The 17,541-nt window shown below is 39.5% G+C and overlaps 1 pseudogene; it reads left to right on the top strand.

The window, feature by feature from the left end:
• LOC105732984 (U2 small nuclear ribonucleoprotein auxiliary factor 35 kDa subunit-related protein 2-like) overlaps positions 1-17,541 on the top strand; it is a 50,952-nt pseudogene that overhangs the window by 15,975 nt on the left and 17,436 nt on the right.

Below are 17,541 nucleotides of genomic sequence, written 5' to 3'. Positions count from 1 at the left end.
GGGTTACTCCTGTGTCCTTAGCAAAGGGTAGATGTGATTTGCTGAGAGTATACACACACATCCAAGCCCTAAAAGCTTCTTACCAGCCAAGCACCCTACACTCTTGTCAACCACCTACCTTCACCCAAATGCCTCCTCCCTACCTCTATCCAAATTTTACTCAATATTTAGGGCCCCTCTTAATGGGCAGAACCTTCATGAAACTGCCCCATAGAATGCAGATGGTATTAGTGCTCTTTTTCTCAGCAGTGAAAAATAATGTTGCTTTACTTTAAGACTATATTGTTTGCCTATTTACTTGTCTGTGCCCCTCCTAAGCTGTGCAAAGTGTTTCTTGTCAAGACCTCTAGCATGTGGTACAGATAGAGCATGGAGTTTACTGGGGATGAGCTTAGAATCAGAGAAGTGGGAGGCACATGCACCCTTGAACTCTCACTACCCTGCATGATAGACTTCATACCTATTGCCTACAAGCTGGTATATGGTGCCTTCATGTCTCTGATGCTCTACATATGTATATAGCTTTGGATCATGGAGCACTCTTGTAACTAGTATCAATGGATGCTCTCTAGTTTAAAAATGGCTTTATCAGGAAGAGTTAGCAGTGGCTGTTATCAGTCTGTTCTATTGAATTAACTCTGACCTGCTGATCCACTCATCTGATGAACTCCTAGAAGAATAAAGAAACTAAACCTTCAGAGCCAACTAGATTTGTCCTCTCGAAAAAAAAATCTTGGCCTATTTTATTTTTATAGTCCAGTTTTAGCACATAGGCATGCAATAAATACTCTTTAAGAACTGAGTGAACATCAATACCCAAAATATAATTTACATGCTATTACTGTGGACAGCAGGACCCTGCACACAAAACAATATGTTGGCTAATGTTCAAGTTCTATAAAAAATCCTTGCCATCAATTTTCATCAGAATATTCCACCAGATCCCCCTTGGGGTTTCTCAAGACTCATTGTTTGAACTACGACCCAACAGGTGAGTGGTATCAGGCTGTCAGCTAACATAGTGAGACTCCACAATCTGCTGTCTCTGGGCTGAGAAACTTTCTTTGTACTTTATGCTTCCATGGGCCCCTGGAGTCCCCTCATTTGTTTATTTGGCCTCACTGTTTTGCACATTACTGCCTCCAACCTAATGGCCTCAAAAATTGTCATTTCATGTCTTTTCCTTTTATGAGACAGAGTCTCACTCTGACGCTCAGGCTAGAGTGCAGTTATGTTTTCTTGGCTCACTGCAACCTCTGCCTCCCAGATTCAAGCAATTCTCCTGCCTCAGACTCCTGAGTAGCTGGGATTGCAGGCACATGCCATCATGCCCAGCTAACTTTTTCTATCTTTTTAGTAGAGATGGGGTTTCACCATGTTAGTCAGGATGGTCTCCATCTCCTGACCTCATGATCCGCCCGCCTTGGCCTCCAAAGTGCTGGGATTACAGGTGTGAGCCACTGTGCCTGGCCCATTTCATTACTCTTTTGTTCTATTTATTCTTGAAAGCATTCCCGTGAATAACCAAAGGATATGACTTTCTCCTTCAATTTTACCATGTGCTTCTAGAATACAAGTACACACCATGGAGTCTGTTAAAAAGAAAGATGCAGTTCCAGATATCAGACAAGCTACAGGCCCTGCTTTGACTCTGGCAGGTCAACATATGTTCAAATCTTCAGCAGAAGAAAGAGAACAAATGTAGAACGTGCTTGTTGCTGTCACAGCAGTTATTCTAAAGATTGAGTGCTGATTGGTTTTGTATTACCCTATTTTGGAACACATGAACCAAGAGCAAAGATACAAAGAATTGCATTTTTAAAAAACAAGAACACTGGGCAGAGTATACTGACAACTTCAAATTCAAATTCAAATTAGTCTAAGATCGCATCAGAAAGAGTCATGCCTGTATTCTTCAGTTATACAACTGGGGCACTTTTAATTGCAGTCTGAGGTTCAGAAAATACCTGATTGATGTTTAATTGGGAATAATTTTTCATGGCTTTGTCTTAGTTTACTTGTGGCCTCCGTATTTTTTTGCAGTCTCAGGTAGAAGTTCCTGTTATGGGCTAAACTTCTCCATTAGTTATATATCTTCATTAGCAAGCAGCTATGGTAAATGAACCGTGCTATCTTAATTTTTAATGTAATTTTGTGCCTATGATCTCAGCTAAATGCCATCTACTTAGTTCACTGCCACATGTATAAGCTAATAACTGAATATCAGGTATAAAATGTTAAACCCAATAAAATGAAACCTCAGAGGGGGAAATTGGCTTTGTGTGAAGCTTCTCATGCAGGTTCTGTGGGTGTTGATGCTCAAATCACTGACCACTAGTTCGCAAAACTACCCCTTGCTGCTGCTTTGCTGGCTGTCACGAGAGCCAAAATCCCTAGAAAATCTGTTATTCTCAGCCCTAGAATGATAAAACTCTGAAACACATTGAAATCTATAAATCACGTTGGCCAAATCCCAGAAATTGCCAAATAAACTTATAAACAAGTTTTATAGCCATAACACAAGAAAAATAAACTCTTTTTGGTAAGTCAAACACATTACTGTATTAGGATCATCATCATCACGCATTAGACTAAGTTAGGCTCAGCAAGCCAGTAGACATTTTCAAATTCCCCCACAGAGGTTTCAGAAGTTGAGTTCCAGTGTATCAGTCAGAAAAACACTGTGGTGCTTCAGCAACAAACAGTTCTAAAATCCCAGTGGTTTCAAAACCACAGTATCTTTGCCAGACTGCATTGTATAACCTAGAAACAAAAATTCAGGTTTTCTTCCAGGTTACACAGTGCACTCTGGCAAAGATACTGTGCCTGTAATAATCAATGTACTGCCCAACTGAAATAATCAGAAGGGTCAATTTTCTATTTTAAAGAATTTATTTAATCAAAAAGCTAGGAATAGTCATTCTGGGACGCACCATTCCAGAGAAATAGAGATACTGCTTAAAAGTTAAAAGCCAAATTCTTACTAATAAAAGAAGACAAAGAAATATAACAGGATTACAACATTTTTTATACAAGGCTGGGCTTATGAGTCATAATAAATTAATTATCCACAGTTTGTTTTCTTTGCTCTGCAGTCTGTTTTCTTTTCTTTATATCTGGTTTTCATTTTCTTTCCAATAGAAAGGAGGGTAATATTCCATCTTAAGTCACTGTGATAACCATGAAGGCTGTGTGAAAAAAGTAAGAGGATTGGAGAGAGGCAGAGAAAGGGGGCAGAACAGAAGGCTCCACTGATCGTCCCTGTGGCAAGGACAACAATTGAACAACTATCTACACAAGAAAAGCGACTTCCTAGAACTAAAACTCAGGTGAGTACTCATGGTACATGGCTTCAACTTCATATTACTGAAAGAGGCACTAAAGAGGCACTTTTTTTTGAAAAGTTTTACAAAATTGAAAAATCCTTAGCCAGAGTAACCAAAAATAAAAGAGAGAAGACCCAATAAATAAAATCAGAATTGAAAAAGGAGACATTGCAACCCAAACTGCAGAAATTCAAAGGACCATTGGAGGCTACTATGAGAAACTACGCGCCAATAAATTGGGAAATCTAGAATACATGAAGAAATTTCTAGACATATACAACCACCAAGATTTAACCAGAAAGAAATCCAAAATCTTAACAGATAAATAAAAAGTGATGAGAGTGAAGCCATAATAAAAAGTCTCCCAACAAAGAAATCCTAAGACCCGATGGCTTCACTGATGCATTCTACCAGACATTTAAAGAAAAACTAATACCAACCCTATTCAAATTATTCCCCAAAATAGAGAAGGAAATAATACCTCCAGACTTATTCTAATAAGCCAGTATTACTTTGATACAAAAACCAGAGAGAAACACATCAAACAAACAAACAAACAAAAAACTACAGGCCAATATCTCTGATGAATATTGATGTAAAAATTCTCAACAAAATACTAGCAAACTGGAATCAATACATTAGCAAGATCATTAATCATGACCAAGGAAGATGTATCCTTGGGATGCAAGGTTTGCTTCACATATGAAAATCAATCAATGTGAAACATAATATCAACTGAATAAAGAATAAAAACTAGATGATCATTTCAACTGAGGCTGTAAGTATTCGATAAAATTTAACATCCCTTCATAATAAAAACCCTAAAACACTGGGCATAGGAGAAACATTTTTTAACAAAATAAATGCCAAATATGACAGACCCACAGCTAGTATCATACTGAATGGGGAAAAACTGGAGCCTTTCCTCTAAGATCTGGAACATGACAAGGATGCCCACTTTCACCACTGTTATTCAGCACAGTACTGGAAGTCCTAGCTAGAGCAATCAGACAAGAGAAAGAAATAAAGGGCATCCCAATTGGAAAGGAAGAAATCAAATTATGCTTGCTTGCAAATTATACAATCTTATATTTGGAGAAACCTGAAGATTCCACCCACCCCCCCGACAAACACACAAACTTTTACAACTGATGAACAAATTTAATTAAATTGCAGGATTTGAAATCAACATATAAAAAATCAGTAGCATTTCTACATGCCCAGTGCTGAACACTCTGCAAAAGAAATAAAAACTGATCCCATTCAATAAAAAATCAGTAGCATTTCTACATGCCCAGTGCTGAACACTCTGCAAAAGAAATAAAAACTGATCCCATTCACAATAGTCACAATAAAATTAAATACCTAAGAATTAACTTGGGGAAATGAAAGATCTTTACAATAAAAACTATAAAACACTGATGTAAGCAATTGAAGAGGACACCAAAAAATGGAAAGATATTCCATGTTCATGGGTTAGAAGAATCAGTATTTATAAAATATCCGTATTACCCACAGAAATCTACAGATTCAATGCAATCTCTATTGAAGTACCAATAAAATGCTTCACAGGTATAGAGAAAACAATTCTAAAATTTACATAAAACCACAAAAGATCTAGAATAGCCAAAGCTATCCTAAGCAAAAAGAAAAACAAAACAAAACAAAACAGGAAGAATCACATTACCTGACTTCAAATTATACTACAGAGCTATGGTAACCCAAACGGCATGGTACTGGAAAAAAAACAGACATATAGACCAATAGAACAGAATAGAGAATCCAGAAACAAATCTATGCACCCACAGTGAACTCATTTTTGAGAAAGATACCAAGAACATACACTAGGAAAACGACAGTCTCTTCAATAAAGGGTGCTAGGCAAACTGGAAATCCATACACACAAGAATAAAACTAGACCCTTATCTCTTGTCATATGCAAACATCAAATCAAAATTGATTAAAGACTTAAATTTAAGTCTGAAGACTACAAAACTACTACAAGAAAACTTTGGGGAAAATCTCCAGGACATTGGCCTGGGCAAAAATTTCCTAAGTGATACCCTACAAGCACAGCAACTGAAGCAAAAATAGACAATTGAGATCACATCAAGTTAAAAAGCCTCTGTCTGTGCAGCAAAGAAAACAATCAACAAAGTGAGGAGACAACCCACAATACGGGAGAAAATATTTGCAAACTACCCATCGGACCAGGGTAAGTAATAACCAGATACATAAGGAACTCAAACAACTCTATAGGAAAAAATCTAATAATCTGATCAAAAATAGGCAAAAGTTCTGAATAGACATTTCTGAAAAGAAGACATAAGGCATACAAATGGCAAACATATGAAAAGATGCTCAACACCATGGATCATCCGGGAAATGCAAATCGAGACTACAATGTAGATTAACGCCAGTTAAAATGGCTTATAGCCAAAAGAGAGGCAATAATAAATGTTGGTAAAGATATGGAAAATGGGAATTTAAGTTAATACAGTTACTATGGAGAACAGTTTTGAGGTTCCTCAACAAAAAAATCCAGCTACTGTATGATCCAGTAATCCCACTGCTGGATATATACCCAAAGGAAAGGAAATCAGTATATCAAAAAGATTTCTGTGTTCTCATGTTTACTGCAGCACTGTTCACAATAACCAAGATTTGAAAGCAGCCTACCTGTCCATCAACAGATGAATGGATAAAGAAAATGTGGTACCTATACACAACGGAGTACTATTCAACTGCAAGAAAGAATGAGATGCTGTCATTTGGATGGATGGAACTGGAGATCGTTATGTTAGGTGAAATTAACCAAACATGGAAAGACAAAAATTGCATGTTTTCCCTTATTTGTGGAATCTGAAAATTAAAACAATTGAACTCATGGAGATACAGAGTAGACAAATGGTTACCAGAGGCAGGAAAGGGGAGTGAGAGGTGGAGGAGAGGTGGGGATGATAATGGGTACAAAAATAATAGAAAAATTCAATAAAACCTACTATTCCATGGCACAGCCCAGTGACTATAATCAACAATAACTTAACTGTACATTTTAAAATAACTAAAAGAGTAAAATTGGATTTTTTGTAACACAAAGGATAAATGCGTGAGGGGATGCTATCCCGTTCTCTATGATGTGATTGCTATGCACTGCATGATTATATCAAAACATTTCATGTACCCCATAAATATGCACAACTACTAGGTACTCACAAAAATTTAAAAAAAGGAATGATAAGAGGGAAGTTAATCTATAATGAAAGTTAACAGGAAGAAGGAAGGAATCTTCCCTGGCATCCTTACCGCTTACATCATTTTACAAAATATTCCAGGTAAAAGACTTAATTCAAACAAACAACAGCTTACAGCTGCCTGCCACATGACTCAGGCCTGTAATTTATATTGCTTTAAGTTTCAAAAAAAAATGTAGAGTTCCAATAGCTTAGATTTTGAATTACTTATTTTCACCATCTAGGCTAATGAAAGCAAAAGAGACATCCTGGTAGAAGTTAACACACTTGCTGCAACAGGTGATGGAGAGTGTGGACAGTGACCTCTTAGGGCATCTGCCGGGCGGTTCTGCATTCCCTTCCACTCACATGACAATGGCGAAATCAGTCATGCACCAGCCAGCCAACTTCTAAAGGGGCAGGGAAGTACAGCCCTGCCATGTCCAGGGAAGGAGGACAAACACACATTTGTAAATGTCTCTGATGACCCTGATATAGAGAATCTGTTGAGAATGCAAATTGAGAGTGAAAGGCACAGTGACTCAGTGTAAACTTTTCTGTTGACAAGTGGAAAAATGTATGGTGGTGGAGAGATCTGAGGCTTTTGGGTCAGTCCTCAGATGGCCTCAGGGCTCTTGGTGAAATGTTTAACTCTTTGGGGGATTCTTTTGCTTCCCTAGGAGTTCTGCTTCTTATATGTGTAAAGTAAGGACACTCCTGGGGACAGGAAAGGTACGAGCACTTAGTGGACATCTCGTTGAACCTCACTCATTTCTATATAGTGAATTGGAAAAAAGTTGAAGAGTATATGTGAACAGATCGCCATACTATTGTTACTATGGTTTTTTTTTTTTTTTTTTTTTTTTAGAGGGAGTCTTGCTCTGTCACCCAGGCTGGAGTGCAGTGGCGTGATCTCAGCTCACTGCAACCTCCACCTTGGGTTCAAGCAGTTCTCCTGCCTCAGCCTCCTGAGTAGCTAGGATTACAGGTGCATGCCACCATGTGCAGCTAATTTTATTTTTGTATTTTTAGTAGAGACAGGGTTTGACCATGTTGGTCAGGATGGTCTCAAACTCCTGAACTCTTGATCCTCCCACCTCGGCCTCCCAAAGTGCTGGATTACATGCATGAGCCACTGTGCCTGGCCTATTGTTACTCTTTTTAATTAGCTTTGGAATCAAGTAACGGTAGACAAAAAGAATCTTTGAAACAATTGCCTGACACTCAATATCCACCTTCCATGAAATCAGAGACTCATAATCCTAGGTAAATCTTTTTAACCTTCTAATATCCAGGTAAACCAAAATCTTTCAGTGTGGAGCTCAGGCATGGAAATACTTGACCCCAAGATGTATGTTCTGTGTAAATTTCTGAACACAGATTCTCGGTGATATCTCCCCAGGGACTAAGGGTACAATGGCAGCCATTGATGTTAGTTGTCAGAAATGCATTCCAGGTGAGAGGTGGGTGATCTCCACAGTAACTAAACGTCAAGGTCTGATTTTAAATTGATTCCTTTTCAAACATTTTATTTTTCCAGAATATGATTTAGCCTCTTGCAAACATAAGGCTTAAACTATCAACTGCATCAGAGAAGCTCTTCTCATGGAAGGTCATCAAGAAAGTGTGGGTCCCAGTGACCACATCTAACACATTCAAAAGCAAAATCCAAATATTGAGGATTTTTTTTAATCAATATGATTAGCTACTGCTGTGACTTCTAGGTTAAAGTCTATAGGAACAAAAGTGAAAGAAAGGGCAGAGGCGCTGTCCAGGCATGAGGGAAGAAGTGCATCTTGCTGACCTCTATTATTCTCCAGCCATATCAGTGTTTCTAACAAGTGAGTGGGGTGTGTTGGTTCAGACAAGCAAGAAATGCCACGTGTTCTCACAAGAGACACACCAGGTTCGATGAAACAGCAGCCTCTAAGCCTCTAGCAATGCCAGGAAGGAATGGGCCCCTGGAAACCAACTGCCACTGGGACAGGGAACCTGTGTCAGGTACAGCAGATGGGAGTGGGGCCCAAGGCTTTTGCCTTGACTATGCCAGTGGCCCTCAGGTGTCCAGCAGGCTGCAAGTGGGCTGGGTCATCAGCCAATGTCTGTACAGGGCAAACCTCCACAAATAGGTGAATGGTTCCTGCACTTGACAGTGAGCTGGAGGAGGGTTTTTTTTTCCTAACACATCACCCAATACTAACATCTGTAGCTCCAGTGGGCCTTCTGAATTTCAGATGGGCCACCTAGCACTTACCCTAGTTCAGCTCCATGGTTAAAGTTTTATTCCAAGCCCCCTTCCCTGCAGCCTGTAGTGCACACGGCAACTGGGAAGTTCTTCTGTTTGATACCAATTTGATCATGCCACTTCTCTGGTTGGAAGCTTGAACTGGCTCCAAACTACCTGTCACAAGAAATGCGGAAGTGCCTTTTGCTTCTCTCAGGCAGAGGCTGATAATGGGCAGGAAGTCAGCTTGTCCTTGTTGGTGTTCCTCTTGAAACCCCAACCAGGTTTCCTGCACGTGAGGGAGGGACTGGCTTCCCTTCTTTTTTTTCTTCTCCCCTCCCTCCTCTCCCTCCCACCTCCCTCCTCTCCCTTCCACCTCCCTCCCCTCCCTCCCCCTCCCTCCCCTCCCTCCCCTCCCTCTCCCATCTCCCCTCTCTTCTTTCCCCTCCGCTTCCCTTTCTGGCTTTGCTTTTTTACTTCTCCCTTCCCTCCCCTCTCCTCCCCTTCCCTTCTCTCCCTTCCTCTCCCTTCCCTTCCCTCCCCTCCCCTCCCCTCCCCTTTCTAGCTTAAATTTTTTCTTGTCCCCTCCCCTCCTCTCCTTCCTCTCCTCTCCTTCCCCCTCCCCTACCCTCCCATCCCCTCCTTTCTCTTTCCTTTTATTTGTATTCTTTTCTTTTCTCTCTTTTTTTGAGGCTGATCTCAAAACAAAGGTTTTGGTCACTCAAAATATGGTTCCTAGATCATCAGCCAGCATCCCCTGGGAGCTTATTAGTGGTGCTGTGGTGTGGGCCCCACCCTGGATCTCTAGAAGCAGAACCTGCACTTTAATAACATCCCGTGGTGACTCCTAATCCCAGGAAGGCATGAGAGGCTTAGATCTGGGGAACTACTCCCAGCCAGTTGAGAACAATGAATGAGGAGGGCATGGAAGACTTCTGGCAAAATGAGTCATAAATGGCTGTTCCATTTGAGCCTTGGCTTTAGAACAAGAAAATAGACTAGGGAATGTGACTGCTCAATATATATGAATTGAACTGTATATGGTGAATCTCAATGTTTTATGCACATTAAAAGTACCTGGGATGTTTTTTTAAAAAAATACAATATCTAGTCTCCCACTTACAAGACCTGTGGGGTGCAACTCCCAACAGTGGTATTTAAAACTCTCTTTGTGATTCCAGCCTGCAACTGATGCTGAGATCTGCTGAACTACATTGCTTTGCCTTCTTCTGACTCACTTGACAATCACTGAAAAATACAAGTCCCTTAAAATAAAATTTGATTTAAAATCCTAGAATAAAAGCAACCACATGGAACATGCTAGCTCCACATGTGAACAGACATCTTCATTTGTTCTGGTTTTACGAGTCACTTCTTAAATTGATATTCATGTCATATATTTCATTCCATAACTTTTCCTTTGACAAATAATTCTGAAATATTTTACATTCTGAGTTCCTAATAATTTTCACTAAGATAGGTTCTAACTAAGCCTTTAATAGTATTTAATGTTTAAAGTTATATTCTTTCTGTGTTTTGAGTATTTCTGAAGATTATTATCACAGCTTGCATGTTTTAAAAATGCACACACTCTATCTGGGGAAAATTGGAGGTATTTGAGTGGCTACGCTTCTGTTTAGCTGTGCACTTGTAATTGGCAAGCTACTTTCCAATAAGAAAGTAGAATAGGAGGGGAGAGGACCTGCTGATTGGGTTAAGGACAGGTGCACTGCTATGAAATGGTCAACTTACTGAAGTTGCATTAAGCAAATGGGTGCATAGCAAAAGCATGAATAAACTGAGAAGAGCTGGTACAGATGGGTCCCAGGTGTTTCTTCTAAACATTCTTCTTTAGTGCACAATGTACCTAAATGTGGGCTTTCGTGTGCCAGATTTTGTAGCAGAAATTTATGTCCAATTTCTATTGTATTATGAAGATCACAAAATACACAATGGCTACCAGATCCATTATATAAGAGAATTTCATAGCTGACACATATTATAATTTGATTCAAGCATATAAACAATAACAACGAAGCCAATTAGGGAATGAGAACAATTCAGCAGAAGAGAATAATCTGAACAACATTCAATGCAATTGTTAGTGAACATTAAGTCATGGTCCAGAGACCTGAATGCTGTGACTTCAGGATTCACTCTTTACATTGGATTTTCAACTATGAAACAGAAATAAATGAGAAATGTCGATATGTTTCCTATTAGATCCCATCTCATTTTAGATCCCATCCCATCTCAATATATGTCCTATTTTATTGCAAATTGTGATTGGGAATACAATGGGCAAAATTAAATAACTGATGCTATCACAGCTATTCAATTGCTACCTATTAACAGAAAGGCCAGCTTTTCAACTGTTGTACTGATTCCTAAAACTACACACAACGCATCTTGCTTCCCACTCATTCAATGATTTTCCCGCTCAGCCTTGTGTCACTGTCCTCGCTCAGTGATGTCCATTCTCCTCTCCCACATCAACAGAATCTCATAATTGCACCACTCTTTTTTCTATACTAACGCTTTACTGAAAAGAACTATCAAGATTATTCAGGCTACAGTAATCAAAACAGTAGGGTACTGGTACCAAAACAGAGATATAGACCAATGGAACAGAACAGAGGTGTCGGAGGCAACACAACATATCTACAACCACCCGATCTTTGACAAACCTGAAAAAAACAAGCAATGGGGAAAGGATTCCCTGTTCAATAAGTGGTGTTGGGAAAACTGGCTAGCCATATGCAGAAAGCAGAAACTCGACCCCTTCCTGACACCTTACACTAAAATTGACTCCAGATGGATTAAAGACTTAAACATAAGACCTAACACCATAAAATCACTAGAAGGAAACCTAGGCAAAACCATTCAGGACATAGGCGTAGGCAAGGACTTCATGACCAAAACACCAAAAGCATTGGCAACAAAAGCCAAAATAGACAAATGGGACCTAATCAAACTCCACAGCTTCTGCACAGCAAAAGAAACAGTCAATAGAGTGAATCGGCAACCAACAGAATGGGAAAAAATTTTTGCAGCCTACCCGTCCGACAAAGGGCTGATATCCAGAATTTACAATGAGCTAAAAAAGATTTACAAGAAAAAAACAAACAAGCCCATTCAAAAGTGGGCGAAGGATATGAACAGATACTTTACAAAAGAAGACATACATGAGGCTAACAAGCATATGAAAAAATGCTCATCATCACTGGCCATTAGAGAAATGCAAATCAAAACTACATTGAGATACCATCTCCTGCCAGTTAGAATGGCGATCATTAAAAAATCTGGAGACAACAGATGCTGGAGAGGATGTGGAGAAATAGGAACACTTTTACACTGTTGGTGGGAGTGTAAATTAGTTCAACCATTGTGGAAGACAGTGTGGCGATTCCTCAAGGACCTAGAAATAGAAATTCCATTTGACCCAGCAATCCCATTACTGGGCATATATCCAAAGGATTATAAATCGTTCTACTATAAGGACACATGCACACGAATGTTCATAGCAGCACAGTTTACAATAGCAAAGACCTGGAACCAACCCAAATGCCCATCGATGATAGACTGGACAGGAAAAATGTGGCACATATACACCATGGAATATTATGCAGCCATTAAAAACGAGGAGTTCGCGTCCTTTGTAGGGACATGGATGAACCTGGAAACCATCATTCTCAGCAAACTGACACAAGAACACAAAATCAAACACCACATGTTCTCACTCATAGGCGGGTGTTGAACAAGGAGAACACATGGACACAGGGAGGGGAGCACTATACACGGGGGTCTGTTGTGGGGGAGTGGGGGGGACAGCACGGCGGTGGGGAGTTGGGGAGGGATAGCATGGGGAGAAATGCCAGATATGGGTGAAGGGGAGGAAGGCAGCAAATCACACTGCCACGTATGCACCTATGCAACAACCTTGCATGTTTTTCACATGTACCCCAAAACCTAAAATGCAATAAAAAAAAATAATTAAATAATAATAATAAAAAAGATTATTCATACCAACCTGTAATTGACTAATAAACCATTTCATTATCTACAACTTAAGGAGTATTTTTAAGTATCAGAGACTAAGAGACTAAGAACCTGAAGTTCTTAATTTTCAAAATAAGACACACACTTATCAGGTAGAACAGGAAGCCACAGGATAGAGATGGTGAACTTTCAGGGATAACTCATTTTACTTGAAGAAAGGTTACATGAAAGGTTATTTTTCTAAAAAGATGAATGCATCATGGCACACAGCACAAAATCCACATAACATTTACATGTGAAATATACATATTCACATATGAATTTCACTTTTTCTGAAGCGGCACTGCCAGCTACCCTCATATCTCAGTGGTTCCATTTCTCTTTCCTCTGCGTGGAGGAATAGTTCAAGGGGAAGGTTTTGAGAAGCATTGCCACGAGACAGATACATTGACCTCTTGATGGAACCCGTGAGAAGCAGGGGAACTGCTTATTTTTTCCCAGGTCAGATGAAGGCTGACACTCTGGGTGATGTTACCAGTACTTCACATACTCAGGGAGAAGCTGGAAACACGCAGCGTTCAGCCCTGCCCTACAATGACTGTGTGCGAGAGTACAGAGAAGGAGAGGTTTCACTGCTTCCGAAACCTCAAAGATAATCATGGCTGCTCCCCAGAGCACTATGTTTTAGAGCACAGGAAGTTGCTTTATGGGAGATAAACTATAATGATAATACTTTTGCCGGGAAACAGACATCACTTGAGAGAGAATCCATGGCTCATGATAGCACCTTGGAAAGTCTGTGTTGTTACGTCAATGGTCTCTTTGTCCAAGATGGGGATGGGATGCGTTAGACAACACCCAATAACGAAAAAGGAGAAATGTCAGGAAGAATTGGTGTTTTAACACTAGCAAGTGCCTGCAACAAATGGTCAGATAAGCAATAAATGGGGCATAAGAAAGCTTCTCTCCACTCCTGCAAGTTCCTCCTCTTATTTTTCCTTCTGGGAAGGTGATGGTAGAAGAACAGAGGGTCTAAAAGGTTGCTCAACTTTTCATGGTAGCTTTTTGCAGTGTTCCAGCCCAAAGAAGGTTGGTTTCCTTTATCCCTCACCCTACCACAAAGCTGCCATTGTGCTGCCATTCTGGCTGGTGGAAGGCACCCCTCTCCTGAGAACGGGTTTGAAAGAGAATGGCTTTACACACTGACTTCTAATTGGCTTCAGCCCCTGAATTGTCTTTTCAACATGTAATACAGAGAATAGCCGCACTCTCTGATCTGTTAGGAAGCTAGCTCTTACGGCTGCTTAAAGTAAAGAGAAAGGATGGCATGCATTTCTCTTTCCCCAGGACCCAGGCGCAACAGCTCCATTTCTCAACTTACTACAGGGAAGATAGATCCCTCTTTGAACACAGCATTTTGCTAATAATAATTCAATGGTTTCTCCTGGTATGTGGCCATGTCTTATTGCAGATATAGAGATACACAGAGGTGGGAGTCCAACAACCCACGAGAGTCTGGGCGGCTGCCGTGAGTGGAAATGGAAACATCAGCTCTGCAGGGGAGCGGGGCTTCCTCCTCTCTGCCTGGATGCTTGGAAACATGGACCAACTATGAAGGTAAGTACAAAAGCATTAACGATGGATGACTTTTCAGTTTACCTAGTAACTGGGGAAGGCAGATTCAACAATTTCATAATGATCTGAAACAAAAATATCTGACCAGAATGTAGATTAATAAGAATCATAATATACTGTTTTTGCTCAGATGTCAGATAAGTGTAAACACTGGAGAATTATTTAGCATTATCCAAAAAAAAAAAAAAAAAAAAAACCCGAAAACAAAACAGTAGATTTTTTTCCACGACCTCACAATTCTTACTCTTTTGGAGATACTAAAGATTAAATGGATCACAAGGATATATGCACAAGTGTGTTAATTTCAGTCTGATTTGTAATAATAAATTTTTAAATCTAAAATTTCATTGAAAGTTTAATGGATGCATAATGTGGGATGTATCTATACAAATAAATTTATATTTATATATGTATCTTGATACATCTAAGAATGATGTTAATATAAAATCCTGATACAAAAACATATGTAATAGACTGCTTATATAAAAGTATAGAAATTCACTATATTTCATCAGACACCCATCTATAAAGTTACACAGTATGTGTTTCCATCAGAGAATGGAGTAAAAGGATGTGAAAGGGATATAAAATGAATTCTCCTGAATCTATACTGTTTTCTTCTTTAAGATATATTCTAATATGTCTAACACTGAGTGACTTACCAACGATAACATCACAAAAAGAAGATAAATGAGATTGGAGTGTTTCCTGAGGTCACTCAGGAGGAGGCACCAGCATCCCCACTAGCACATCCTTGCTTTCAGTGGTACCTTCCCTGGGACCTATGTAATCAAGCCTTTACAAATGACAGTCAATGTACTGGTGAAATGGGAGAGTTCTCTGATGCCCCTTACGGGACTTGCAAGAGGGGCGTAGCTCATCTGTTTGGCCTCCAGGTGCTCAAACCCCTCATGGTGGGGGAGAGCATGCAGATGGGCAAGTGCAGGAGCTGGGGTGAGCACTTCTGGGGCTCTGGACCCATGGTAGTGTCTAGGGGTGGGAGCCTGTGGCTCCCAAACCCCCAGCAGGCATGTTACAGTGCTCTTTTAGCTCTGCTGTCTGCAGACAGCTTAAGTGTTAACCAGCTCAGTGCCCTCTTTGTACCTAGGCTCTTGTCCCGAATCCAGAAAGAATCTGGTCATAGGGATAAATTGAGGGATGGTAAATGCTGTTGATTTTATTGCCAATGGAGGTCGCTCTCAATAGGATAGATGGGGAGGTGGAAATGGGATAGAATAGGAAGATGATATTCCCTTGGAGTTTGGTAATCTTATGACCAATCTCCTCTCTGACTGCTCCCAGCCGAACTCCTCTCAACGTTCAGAAGCTCCTTCTCTTCTCTTCTTCACTGCCATGGCACTCTTCTGCTCCTCTGTCCTTCTGTTTGTCTGTTTGTATGCTCATGGAGCATGGGGTTTGGGGCTTATGTGGGTACAGGATAGGGGGACGTGGTGGGCCAAAAGGCAACATTTGGGTGCAAAAACAGGAATGCCTCTTCCCATTTAGGGCCATGGATTTCCATTCTTGAGGGTGGAGCTTTGCCAGGGAACCACCCTCTTCTACCCAGTATTTCCCTGTTTTCCATCCGTATCATTGGAATCACAAAAGAGAACTTGAACATTAATTAACTTTATTTAGAATGTGGTAAGTTCCACAAACCAAATAACCTGGAATCTTATAACCAATAGATGACAAGAAAAACAAAGATGGGACCAGAAAAAATAACCTAAGACCAAAAAATATTTGTTGACATTTTATGAAATTTGAACAATGATTGAATGTTCTATGGCATTCAGGAAGCACTAGAGTTTTGTTATTTGCAGTAATGGTATTGCCTCCTTATCTGTTAGATTCATAATGGCAAATTTATTAGTGAAATGATATATTGTCTGGAGTTCACTTTACAATATTTCAGTGGATTAGGGAGTATGGGTAGTAAAAAGCTATAAATAAAACTAGATTGGCCAAATAATGATTGTTAACACTCAGAAATCAACATTTAAAAAACATATGTGTGTGTAGATATGTGCGTGGGAACATGTATATAAGTAGATTTCTGTGTATTTCACTGTGTGGGTTAAAATGTGTGTGTGTATACATACACACATACATAAACATTCACACATATACACACACACACATTTTACATACATGTTTGTTTTGAGACAGGGTCTCACTTTGTCACCCAGGCTGGAGTGCAGTGGCATAATCTCAAGTCACCGCATCCCTGAACTCCTGGGCTCAGATGATCCTCCTGTCTCAGCTCCCCAAGTAGCCGGGACTATAGGTACACACCCCCATGCCCGGCTAATTTTTGTATCTTTTGTACAGAGAGGGTTTTACCATGTTGCCCAGGCTTTTATACACTTTTTGTTTGTGGGAGTCTCTTCATCAACACACACATACATGTTATTTATCTCTTTCTCCTCTCTCTATCTACCTGAACACTTTACCAAAGAAAAGATAACATTTAATAATATAAAAATTGTATTAAAATACCAACATAAATAATACAGCCAATGGAAGATAAAATTAATGCAATTCTTCTAGGGTTTTATTTGATGACAATAGAAGCTCAAGATCATTATTATCTTTAATCTAGGGTCCTACTTTATGCATTTATAATGAGAAATAAATTAGAAGTCAATTCAAATATTTACATAAAATAATTTTATTACACTACTATTAATAGATTAAAGATAAAATAATTATATACCTTTCATTAGGAAAAGGTTGAAATAAATTATGCCATAACAGACCCCAAATTTTTCCTTAAGATATTCACATAAATAGAAAGACTCTTGCGGAGGAAGATTCATAATCTAAATGTATTTATTATTTTGAATTATTCTATATGCTTAATAACCCAATCAGTCTAGTAAAAAGAAATTAAAACTGATGAGATATTCTAAAATATTAGTGAATAAACCCATATGTGACCTATAGCATCAGTCAGGTAAACTAAATTTTGCTCTAGTAACAAATAACAAATGACACTCACATTTAATTGTTGTAATTAAAACAACAAATCTTTACTCTGTGTTGAGACCATTCCGTAATCTGCTTTGTGTCATTGTCATTTGCATGCCAAACCCAGCCTGGTGAGACTCCAACTGTCTGGGAC

The sequence above is a fragment of the Aotus nancymaae genome, unplaced genomic scaffold, assembly GCF_030222135.1.
Source record: "Aotus nancymaae isolate 86718 unplaced genomic scaffold, 86718_ANA_hifiasm-v0.15.2.pri h1tg000014l, whole genome shotgun sequence".
Classification (NCBI taxonomy): domain Eukaryota; kingdom Metazoa; phylum Chordata; class Mammalia; order Primates; family Aotidae; genus Aotus; species Aotus nancymaae.
Note: the sequence above shows the minus strand (reverse complement) of the source record. Positions and strands in the feature narration are given on the sequence as shown.